General features: G+C 31.0%; 1 non-coding gene across 1 annotated transcript; it reads right to left on the reverse strand.

Annotated features, from left to right (window-relative positions):
- Positions 1-12,601: 12,601 nt before the first annotated feature.
- Positions 12,602-12,675, reverse strand: TRNAT-AGU (transfer RNA threonine (anticodon AGU)). The gene has a single exon. It is a non-coding gene; the product is annotated as a tRNA-Thr (tRNA).
- Between the last annotated feature and the right edge of the window lie 351 nt (positions 12,676-13,026).

The raw sequence follows: 13,026 nt of genomic DNA on the forward strand, positions 1-13,026 counted from the left end.
GTTGGGCTCTGCTGAGCCTTAACCATGGCAGGTGTAGGAGCATGAATGTTAATGGGAAACTCAGTTTGCACAAGTTCAACAATGCGGGGAACTTTGTAGTTATCCCACCATTTAACCGAATGTATCCTTTGAATCACATCATCAGAAATGCCATAGTGCCATTTAAATATCCAAGAGATCTTATATTTGGTTATAAAAATAAGCAATTTAGGGAATTTCTTCTGTTGTGGAGTGAATGAGAAAACAGTTGAAAAATAGTTAGCCTGTTCCAGCACAATAGCTGGGAAGATATCTGAAATGGCGCCATAATGAGTCCACCATTGCAGAAACCAAGTAGGAAATTCAGATTTAAACTTTTGATCAAACTGAATGAACCAGGAATGACTAAAGGTTTTAGTCTGATACAGAAATATTTTGAATCAGGCATCAATATAGTCATAATAACTATACTGAAGAGAGTTATTAGGCAATTCTCGAAGCTGATAAGGAGAACCCCATTTAGCCAAAGAAACAATGTTATGAATATAAAGGGAATGGTAAACAACTTTACTAGTGTAAATTCGATCATAAATAAGTTTAATCACAATGAATTGATGATTCAACAAAATGTTTTTATAGAAGGTGACTGTTTTCTCTGGATGCATGGGAACAAAATGCCATCCAGGAGGAAAAAAAGATTTAACTAGGTCATTAACAAACTGACTCTTTGGGTGACTAGGTTCTTTGAAGAATAGGTTAATAGTGGTTGATTTAACATAATCAAAACAGGTAGTTTTAATCGGATTGGGAGGGTAAGGAGTAGCTGCTTGGCTAGATGAAGCAAAGGGATCAGAGGCCAAAGCAGATGTGTAGCTTGGTTTAGGAATGTTACCAAGAACTTGGTAACGGTTAATCATTTCAATAGGATGGTATTGGGTTACTAGCTCCAAAGGAGGAGGGACAATGTGTAGACCAGATAGGACCAGGGCTTTGGAAGGAGGCCTGGGACGAGACATCTGTTTAATAAAAACAAAGGTTAGCAACAAAGATTAACAACCACTTAGGAGATCTAAGTAGGTTTGATGATAATCCAAACAATTGAAATAATCAGCAAGTAAATGGCGACGAGCTTAGATCTGGTGGTAGTTAATATACTGAGCACGTTTAGTAGTAGGTTTGGCTAATTTTAGTCGGGAAATACGATAAGCAGTTTGGTGTATCAAAGTATTGTAATAGGTAATTTGGGTTTTATGGTAAGAGATAAAAGGAGTGGCCATTCCTATCCCCCCTATAAAAATTCGCGGGTAAGAAAATCAGGAATAGAATTTTGGCAACCAGGTATATAGTCAATATCAAAATCAAAAATACTTAATATAGATTGCTAATAGGCAAAAATTTGCTTACTAACAAGATTTTAAACATCTTTTTCTAAAACATATTTAGCAGATTTGCAAAGTAAAAACTTTTGATTTAAAATATCATCTTGAAATTTACTAATACATAAAACAGTAGATAAAATTTCTTTTTTGATAGTGCTATAGTTTAGTTGTGCTTTATTCCAGACACCACACCAGAATGATAACGAACAAGTTGTTCAGATGATTGAGGAGTGACTTTCTGAAGAAGAATGCCACCATAACTAATATCAGAAGCATCAGTTTGAATAATTTTGAAGGAATTTTCAGTAGGAATACCAAGGCAAGTGTCACGACCCAAACCTGCCCCTATAGGTTTAGCATCGTAACCGGCCAGTAATCCTTGGATTACTGAAGGCCTCCGAACAGATTAACAAAATTAAGGGGCTAGCAGAAGCAAATACATAAATATAGTTGTCCAATGAGTTGTGCTGACTTATATGAAACAGAATATTTAAAACTTTATATACATAACCGGTAGTCAACCATACATTATAACCACACACATTACAGTATTTTAAGTACAGCCAACGACATCAAATCAAGTGTTAAATAAATAGAAACCACAGAACTTAAACACAGGACGCTTCGGGAACCTCCACGTGAGGCACAATGGTTGGCTGACAACAGAACACAAATCTAGACAAAAGCCTTCAGGCTCGGGCTCCAGAATGCTTACCTATACATATATATACACACAATGAGCTAAAGCCCAATGAATAACATTAAGGTAAAGGGTTTAGTGAACGAAATCCGAATATATCATAAGCGGAAAATAGCCGATTAGAGTAATTGGTTCCGGATACCGATTAAACACATATCACCACAATGAAGTGGCTAACGAGATCTCGTAATTATTTGTATGTCATGGACCCGCATTTTTATGCCGTCCTCCATGACTTGGGACTATCTATGGATACCATAATAGATTTCAAACTTGGGATATTCGTTCACGAAAACAGATATCATTTCAGAAATCAGAACTTATCATATTTCATTTGGAACGTAATTCATATGAACGTATCTTTACAATAACGTTACTCACAGTGGTTCCAGTAAGCGGTCAATCAATCCTCAAGTCTTGACCTACAATCACAAAATACATAACACAAGCATGTCTTATCATTACACATTCAAGTGGCCATTAAGGCTTAGCTTTCATTACATGGGTTCTTATTCTTTCTTAACACATTACCTAAAACACACGCACTTGCAGTCTCAGAACTTAGTAAATTCTTTTCTTAGTGTGTTTATAATCCATAACCTCATTACTATGGCTTAATTAAGGCTTAGGAATGCCTAAGATGTAATGAGGATGCCAAAACATGCCTTGGAACACTTAGTTAAATTTCTGAAAATAAGGTCCACGCTCGAGCGTAGCTTTCCTCGCTCGAGCGGACATGCAAAATGTGAATGGTCGCTCGAGCGCACATTCCTTCGATCGAGCGATCTGTAAAAGACATGAAACTTCTGGGAGCTTATAATTCACGCTCAAGTGGACTTTGAGTCGCTCAAGCGGAGTGCACGAACTTAGAGTGGTTGCTCGAGCGTGAACTCCCACGCTCGAGCGTAGATGCAAATTCTGGAATTTCCAGATTGCACCTTCATGCTCAAAACTCGAATTCCAACCTTTAAAACACATCTCGTGGGCCCCAAAACTTGAGATAACATAGTAAACTTGTAAAATATGAAGAATTTAGGATCATTTCATAAAATCATGGCCCAAGGGTTTGCCAAAAGTTCCAATTTCAACTTAAACTTCAAGATTGTTTATGAACACAACATGCATGAATTTTTCTTGTATCAAACTCCTCAAAATATGATCAAACACCACAAAACAACTTGAAACTTGATGATTTCCCCAAATGAAGATGAATTTCAAACATGCAAGAGAGGTTTCATGGAAAACATGCTCAATTTGTAAGAAAATGTACATGCATGCATGAATTAACTCTAAATTCAACATCTTTGGTCCAATTCTTGTATACAATCACAAATTCTTCTTGAAATGATCTACTTGATGGTTAAAAGTCATAATTAAGTCTTAAATCCTTACCTAGAGTCTTGAATTACTCTTGTTCTAGCACAATCTTGGTGAATTCAACACAAAACCTTCAATTCTTCTTCAATCTCTTCTTTTCTCTCTCTAGAATTGCACTCTCTCTTTCTCTCTCTAAAATGAATTCTTAGATTGTGTACTAAGGGAGATGAAAGAAATGAGCTCAAATAAGCTTATGGGTTAGCGATCCCGGTTTTTCCTTCCTTTGTATACTGTATTCTGGACTTGGTTCCGTGGACTTGTTTTTGTATCATTATCACTTCTAGCCTTTCCTCTTTGTATTTGAATCTTGGGTTGTGATGGGCAGGTTTGAAACAGGTTGGTTGCACTTTGAAACCAAAAGGTGATGTCCAGATTTTGGCCTTCACGCTCAAGCGGAAGTTTTAACGCTCGAGCGGGCTCTTCGTTGTTGCTTATCCGCTCGAGCGAGAGTTTTGACGCTCGAGCGTGTTTTTCCATCTCCCAGTACTTTACTCTGCAGTCCCTCCACTCGAGCGGAGAGTTTGGCGCTCGAGCGGGTACTATCGCCTGTAAAACTTCTGGAAGTGTGCAATCGACGCTTGAGCGGCTCTTTTCACGCTCGAGCGTGAGTCTGTGTCTGACGCTCGAGCGGGGATTTTCACGCTCGAGCGGAGAATCGACTACATCAGTCCGTGATTTCACTTTTTGGATCAGTTTTTGACCTTCTTCTTTTCCCTAACTCTTTAAAAACCGTCACTTGAGAGTTTCTCTCTCTACTCTCACCTTCTCTCTAAGATTTGATCTATTCCTTGTGGTCTTCTACTCTAGTTCCTTTAGAAGAAAGGTAGAGCTTCGCGAGAGCTTTCTTTTAATCTGAAAAAGGGAGGATTTGGGGCACTTTGGACTTTAGTCATCTTCTCCATTCGAGTTCTTCTCTCTAAGGTAGGGATTTCCTACTCCATGTTATAAGTCTTGTTCTAAGTTTTGGTATATTGATATGTTGGGGTTACTTTGATAATTTTGGGAAAAACCCTAGTTGTATTAATTAATTAATTTGTATAATTAATTTATGGGAATTGGGGAATTTGGTTAAATTCATGAAATTGAGAAATTCATTGATTAAATGGCGTAGTTGGATAATTTAAATCACTCGCCTATCGAATTATTGATATATTTCTTTCCAAGTCTAGAAATAACTGTTTTGGGCTATCGGTGGAGGATAGTCGTGATTGTTGTAGACACTGCATGTGGATTAGGGATAACTGAAACTAATCATTGATTAAGTCATCAATTTTGACTGTTGAATTAATACAGACATTATATGTATTGATTGTGTGTTGTATATGTTATGTGTTTACATACATTGTTTTGTGTGGGAGAAGATAGGGGATGTACTCCACGGTTTAGGGGAAGATAGGGGATGGACCTCTAAACCGGATTTTATTTGGGAGGAGATAGGGGATGGACTCCATTAGCATTACTTTTATGTGTGCTTATTTATATTGAAGTGTTTTTATTGATACAGCACTAAAATGTGTATCAAACGGGAAGTATGAAGTGTTGTGATTTGAGCCTGAGTCTCATTTGTTTGTTGACATTGGAAAAATGTGAATATGATATATATAGTTCACTGTTGTAAGTTTGGCCAGGTTCTGAGTCATATTGATCATGTTGGAAAGTAAAACGTGTTTTAGACATTAGTGTCATGAGACTGTATAATGATGTAATTGACTATCCTGGTTAACCATCTATCGAATGCTATTGCTTTATTCAATGCTTATATTTGGTTTAGTATATTTCTACTGGGCTGTGGCTCACCCTTTATGGGAACATCATTTTCAGGTCCAGGTGATAAGCTACCTCCAAGGACTTAGCTTGGAAGGATTTGGACTTTGAAGACTATCTTTAGTTATTTGTTTTTATTTGATAAACGTTCAAGCCTAGGGCTTTATTTGTATTTGAGTTAGAACTCATACTTTTGTGTCCAAGTGTTGGCTTAGAAAGATGTAAGCCTGTAGGGCATTTAATTTGATGTTTCATGTAATGTTTTTATTTGGTAATACTCTGATGAATGAATTAATAAGGTGTTTTCTTTAAATAATGCATGTCAATGATATATATAATGGGTTATTTTTGAGGGCGTGACAACATGTATAGCTATAGTGCTAAAAATACTTTAATTAGAACATAAGGCTTGCCAAACGCAACTTAACGAATCAGACTGAATCAATTTTTTTAATAAAATTTGCCATATGGCTCTAAAAATTCCAAATAACATATTGACGTAATCAAATTCGGTTTTGGACGCCGATAAGGCTTTCAATTTACATATTAAAGTGGAATTTCAAATAGATATTTCTATAAGTAACAGATAGAAGGCCAAATATCATGCAATTTACATATTAATCCCTTAATTCACTTGATCCACTCAATTAGCATCTTTAATCATTGATTAGTAGCTAATTACGGGTCAGGGTTATTACATCAAGGAAGAGACTTAACATATTGTTTGACTTGTTTAACAATAGAAGTATGAGTATAAGACCAAAGAGGAGGATTGTCTTTTAACCGATCAAACAAAGGTTGACAAGTTTTCCTAAGGTCTTTATAAAACTCAGCAATGTAATTGAGTGATCCTAAAAACTGTTGTAATTGAGTTTTATCTAAAATTTCATCAGAAAACGTAGACGCAAATTCAATAGAGCGACTAATGGGTAAAAGTGTATTCTGGTGAATATTATAGCCTAAAAATCGGACTTTAGTTTGAAACAATTTAATCTTAGGAGTAGATATAACTAGACCATGACTTTTAATAGTGTAAAAGAATGCAGTTAAATGTTTCCAATGGGCACTAATGGATTGGGAAAAAATTAATATGTCATCTATATAGACAATAGAAAAATGACAAAATGGGTTAAAAATATCATTCATTATATTTTGAAATTCACTAGGAGCATTTTTTAATCCAAATGGCATTACATTCCATTCATAGTGGCCAAATGGTGTAGTAAAAGCAGTTTTATATCTATTTTTATAATGGATTTGAATTTGCCAAAAATCACTTTTTAAATCAAATTTACTAAAAATAGCAGCTTGACTAAGTCGTTTAATCAAATCTTTTTTATTAGGAATAGGATATCTAATCCATTCTAAAACTTTATTTAATGGTTTATAATTGATTACTAAGCGAGGGACACCTCGTTCTAATTCAGCATTTTTATTAACATAAAAAGCAGGACAAGACCACGGTGATTTACTTGGACTAATTATTCTATTTTTTAATAATTCATTAATTTCTTTTTTACACATTTCAAGTAATTCATGATTCATTGAATAGGTCTAGATTTAGTAGAAATTTGTCTTTCATTAAAATTCTTTATATATGGTAATGTGACTACATGTTTTTTCTTATGCCAAAATGCAGTAGGTAAAGTAGAGCAAACAATTGTTTCTAATTTAATTTAAAATCATTTATTTGGGAAATAATAACTGGATCAGTTAATTGTTGATCAATTTTTTTTATAATTGATTTCTTCTTTAAGAAAACGTAACTGACGAGTTAATCGGTTAATAGTTTGAGAAATAGAGTAATCTTTTAATTGATTTAATTCTAACATTTCTGGAGGAGATAAGAATTTAAAAGTAACAGGTTGGCCTAAGACATGAGTAGTTATGCCTTCACTAGATGTAGTAAATGGATATAATAAATATATAAATGGTATGTCTAAAATAACTTTATCAGTCATATTTCGAACCAAAACAAATGAAGTTATAAAACAAATATTATTTTGACAAATATGAACATTAGGTAATTTATATTTAATATGCATTTTACTACCATTAGCAGAAGTTAACTTTTCATGACATTTTTCATAATATTTAGTAGGAAGTAAACCTTCTTGAATGCAATTAAAATCAGCACCAGTATCAATTAAAGCAATAGCATCTAATTCAAAATTATTAATAATAATTTTAACTTTGGAATACCATTTTTGAATATGAATTTTATTAATAAGATTTAATCTGTTATCTTCAAGATTAGAATGGTGTGATCGATTATCAAACAAAAGATTTTCAGGATTAGTATGATCAGAATCATGATCAGATTCATGAGGAGATTCATTATTATTGTCTTGGAAATTTTCTAAACTTTTATTAAGTTTTAATGTAATAATTTCATCTTTTAATGATCTATCTTTATTTTGTAAATCTTTAATAGTTTGTTTAATTTGATTAATTTCATGTTGTAGATCTTGTAATGTAATCTCTTTTTGTTTATTTTTAAATCTTTCTAAAGTTTTAGATAGACTGATAATAGGTTTATCAAATTTAGGTTTTTTATCAGAATTTTTTAATAAAAATTTAAGTTTATCAATATATTTTTGTTTTAATTCTGGATCTTCTAATCGACTAATTAGTTCAATAAGAGCAGATTCTTCTTGATTTTGTTTAGTAAGGATAGTGATTTGTTTAACTGGTTTACAACAAACATCATTACATCCTAATTTAATATTATTATCAGAATCTTCACTGGGTGAATGGTAATCAGATAAAGTATTACGATTATCAGAAGAGTAATTACTAACAGATTGATTTAATTGAAAGATTTCATATAATTGATTTTTTGATTCATTATCAATTTGGAGTTGATTAACTTTATCTTTTAATTTTTTCTTTTCTTTTCTTTTCTTTACATTTATTATAATAATGACATTTTTTACCATAGTTATAACAAGTAATATCTTTATTGGATTTAGATTTTGGATGTGAATATTTCTTTTTGAGTTTAGTATAGAATTTATCATTTGATTTAGAAGGTGAATAATTCTTTTTGTATTTATTAGAATATTTATATGATGATTTTTGTTTATGTTTAGAATATTTATGTGATTTACGACGAGAGGGTGCTACTGGAGGTAGACCATATTGTTCATAGAAATTACCTAATTCATATTTAGCGTTATGTTTATCTTTAGTAGCTTTTTGACTAAGTTTAAGACCAATACACATTTTTAATCCTTCTTTTTGAATAGTGCTAATTATATCACCATATGTTAAATTATCATATTCAATAACACCAGTAGGTTGACTAAGAACATCTCTAATTTTATGGGCAAAAAGATTAGGTAAGCCATTAATGAATTTTTCTTTCCAAAAAGATTTAGTACAGTCTTCCCTTAATATAACTCTAGAGGTAAAGACATCTTTATACCATCTAAAATCACTTGATGTGGGCAAGTAAGGTTACTAAGTTGATCATGTATGCGAGAATATATATTTGTAGGAGTTCCTATGAAATGCCTGACTATAGTATAGATTAGGGTATTAATACCATCAGGGTGATAATAACCAATAGTTTCATCAAAAATAGGTAAATCATTTTCATCTTTTTGATTAGCATGTATTATAGATTCTCTTTGAACTTCAGTAAGGTATTTTTCCCACAAAGATATGAGCATACCAGTAAAACCAGAAGTGATTAAAGAAACAATTTCAGGTTGAGAGTAATCAGGGTAATTACTAAGATAACTATTTGAGACCATAGATAAATGTTTTAATTTGGTAAGTATTTGATCTTCACTAAGGCCATCAATAATCCATTCATATAATTTTTTAGCAGATACAGAGAATTGATTAATAAGATTAGTTTCTTTAAATTGGAGATCAGGTGGAGTAGGTCAAGAATACCAATTTTTGGTAGTTTGAGGATTAACTTTTGGATAATGAATTTTATTGAGATTAGAGGATTGAAATTGTTGGACTAATTGATTAATTTCATTATCAGTAGTATCAGTTTCAGATTGATTAGAATTAGTATCTAAAGTAGGTTGTTGATTTAAAACAGTAAGGCCTTTATCTTTAGAAGGAGAGGCTGTATTAGTGGTAGATAATTTGTTAAATAATTGTTCAATTGCCTTGACAGTAGAATTATCGTTGGTAATTAAGCTAGTTCTTTTGGAACGATTACTAAGGAGATTGAACAAAGGTGGATCCAAGGATTGTTTAGTAGAGGTAGTATTGGCTGAATAGTCATCTTATCTAATTGTTTACCAATGGCTTGTAGACATTGATTAGTATAATTATTTTGTTCAATTACTTTTTTAATTTCAGGGTCGGTGCCAGGTAACTTGAAAGGAGAGGCTGGGACTGGAGATCCTTGGTGTTCAATAATTATATTAGCCACAAGAGGATGACTAGAGCTAACAGTTGTATTATGAGAAGTTTTCCATTTATGTTTGGTCATTGTATTTACTTTTTTGTAATAGTTTTCAAAGTATTCAAAAAAAGGAAGTTCTAGATTATACTCAATCATAAAATCATACAATTTTCGAGTTATTCTAGATTGTTGATTAGTATCATATTTAGCACGATAAGCATGTCATTTAGTCCTATTTTCTTTTGACCTAAATTCAATAAGAAGTTTATCAAGATCAGGAGTAAAGGGTTTACTAATTGTCATTAATTGAGAATTGATTGGAGGTGTAACTTCAAAATCAGTTTGAGTTTGTGAGTTTTGAGACTCAATATCTTCTTCTTGGAGATGTTTGTGAGTAGAATAAACAGGTTTACTAATTTGAGATGTTGTAGAATTATCTATGCCTTTCATTTTACTATGAGAAGTTTGACCAAAATGAATTTGACTATTTTTTCTAAATAAAGGTGTATTAAATATTTCGTCTTCAGTTTCAACATCAGTAGGTACACTAGAAGTACTATGACGAGAAGATTGAGATCGATTAAATTTAATCTTAACAGTTCCATTATTAAATTGTTGAATATCTTGAATATCTTGGCAAGTAGATTGTTGTTGGTCATGTTTCTAATTTTCATTAACAGTAATCCATTGTTCAGGGAGAGTAATATTTTTCCATTCAATCATTTGAGGAATATTAATATGTGTATCATTACTACTACTTTGAATTAATAAAGTTTTATCCTTTGGACTTTTATGTAAAGCTTGAACATATAAATTGGTTTTAATACATTTATAATGAACACGATAGATTAAAGCAATATTATGGACTTTTTCTTTCATATTTGTAAATGAACCATATAATTGAATATTTAATGTTAAAACATCTAAGATATGTGGATCACGAAGACTAAGTGTAAAATCAGGAAAGCAATTAAAATGAACGGGTCCTTTGTGGAGACTAGTTTCCATCATACCATTATACTATCATTATAATCAAGAAAATGAGCATCTCTTAAGCATAATAACACAGAAGTATTTTTACCGTGTGGAGTTAATAGTTTTATTCCAACTTGAATTAATCCTAAATGAATAAAATTATGACCAGTTTGTAAATGACGTTTAATAGTATTAGCATCAAATAACTGACAAGTTTCACGAGGTTTTTCTAAAGTATAGACTTGTTCTAATGTTTTAACATGAAGATTAACTTTAAATGTATTTTGTAAAAAAGTAGTTTTATATATTTCTTTAACTGCTAATTTTGGGATGTTCCAGCTTAAATCAATTTTATCGTTCTGTATTTCTACATCTTCTTCATTGATTACTAATTTGTGATTAGGTATTGAGGGCAAAGTTGTGGATGACCTAGAACTGACTGAAGAGTTACTCCTAAATAATCGACTCATTTTTCTTTTTAATTAAACTGTTTTACAGGAATCTTAATATATTGTCTAAATTTATCATGTTTTCACATACGTTGTGTTTATACATACCCTATTCGGAAGACCCCTAAAATCCAACACTACCTAACTAAAAGACTTACCAAGGAATGGGACGAAAATGGGTGACTAGTAACAACGTGGAAAGACACAGATATAATTTTGACAGATTAAGCTGACTGATAACAGATTAATCAGAAAGGAAATAGAGTTGATCCAGAAGTAGCAATACAGTAAGCAATAGATAACAACATAAACTTGGCTCTAATACCATAAAGAAATGGAAGCAGGGGATGAGGATTAACATGCTTCTGGATCAACAATGTCTATATTTTACCAACGATCAGCCTCTCCTTAATTTTAAATAATTAAGAAAATTCTCATTGTCTAGCTTCCATTTACCTTTTATTTTACAATCCTACATCGGGAAAAGAAATAAAAAGTGAATTGTTTTACTTACATAAAGTGAATCTCATACTTTATTTATATAAGCAAAATGAGATTTTTAATGAGAAGTCTTGTGATCAATATCTCGTATTCATTTTTTTGATTATCTTAATTTTAAATAATTAAGAAAATCTCTATTGGCTAGATTTCATTTAACTTTTTTTATACAATACCACATAAAGATTTCAATTTAAAAAATAATTTTGTATGAAGTTTTGAAACTCTTATAATATCTCTCCTTCAAGTTATTCTTTTATAAAATACATAGATATATTGATAATCTCAATGTCACTTTTATTGCTCCTTAATACAAAAATTATGAGATAATTATGATAATTTTAAATTTATATTTAAAACTTATAAATCACGGGATAGATTATTATAATTTTAAATTTATATTGTGTCAATTTTAAATTTAAATTAATAGATTGTTTTTTATATTTAGTGATAGTTTAAATTTTAATAAAATAAAATTTTTAATTTTTAATTAATTAATTTTTGTGTAAGTTGGTTGGTCTTTTGACCTAAATGATTAAGCTAACTATTTTTGGTTTGAATGATTTGCTAGTTTAACTGTGATTTTAGTGGTTTACATATTACGATCATTCTTTCTTACTTATTAAGTTTTTAATTTTTTTTAATTATTTCCTTTTCAAAAACCAACATGACAAAGTTTTAAAATTCATATACATTTATTCTAAAATAGTAAAATATTAGAACTATGTCATTTTTTTTATATAAAAAAACATAATTTTAATTATCAATTATCAATACAATAATTTTAATCTATCTATACTATATATTATAGTAAAGAAATATTTGAAATAAAACCTCTAAACTTATATATAAAATTTTATTTACGAGAGACAAATATAAAAAATTTAAATATAATTATCGTATTTTTAATAAATAATATATTATTTTATCTCATATACAACACAGGTGATATGTTAATTTTTATTAATTAATTAAACATCTTGTTAGTACTTTTAATTTGTGGAAGAAAACAATTTTTGATAGAAAAATACATTATACGGTCCAACCAATGAGCATTTCATCAGTGCAAAAAGGCAACAAAATTCAAACACATAGAAAATGCTATTTATGCTTTCATTGAGAGTCGAACTCAAGACCTCCCGCTTACTAAACGGGTGCTCTAACCAACTGAGCTATGAAAGCCAGTTGGTTTGTACTTCTTATTTTATATTATTTATATATATGTAAATGTTGTGTTTTCAGGGTTCACCATACTGTTAATTACTATTAGAACAAGAAAAGGAGAAAGCAATATGCTATGTATCAGCTGTATTTGTTTGGAGGGATTGAATTAAGGGGCAACAGACAAGTAATATCTTTGAATCATATGTTTTTATAGTATTACAAAGTCACATTTGATATTGTATTTATTTGATGTGAGATAAGATTATCTGTTGAATTGTATCCATGTTACTTCAAAATATGATTGAATTTGTTACGTAATGTTGTCCAATCCAATGGTTGATGGTAAAATAGATAAGTTTAAATTGATTT

The sequence above is a fragment of the Camellia sinensis genome, chromosome 2, assembly GCF_055761805.1.
Source record: "Camellia sinensis isolate YWXY chromosome 2, ASM5576180v1, whole genome shotgun sequence".
NCBI classification, from domain to species: Eukaryota; Viridiplantae; Streptophyta; class Magnoliopsida; order Ericales; family Theaceae; genus Camellia; species Camellia sinensis.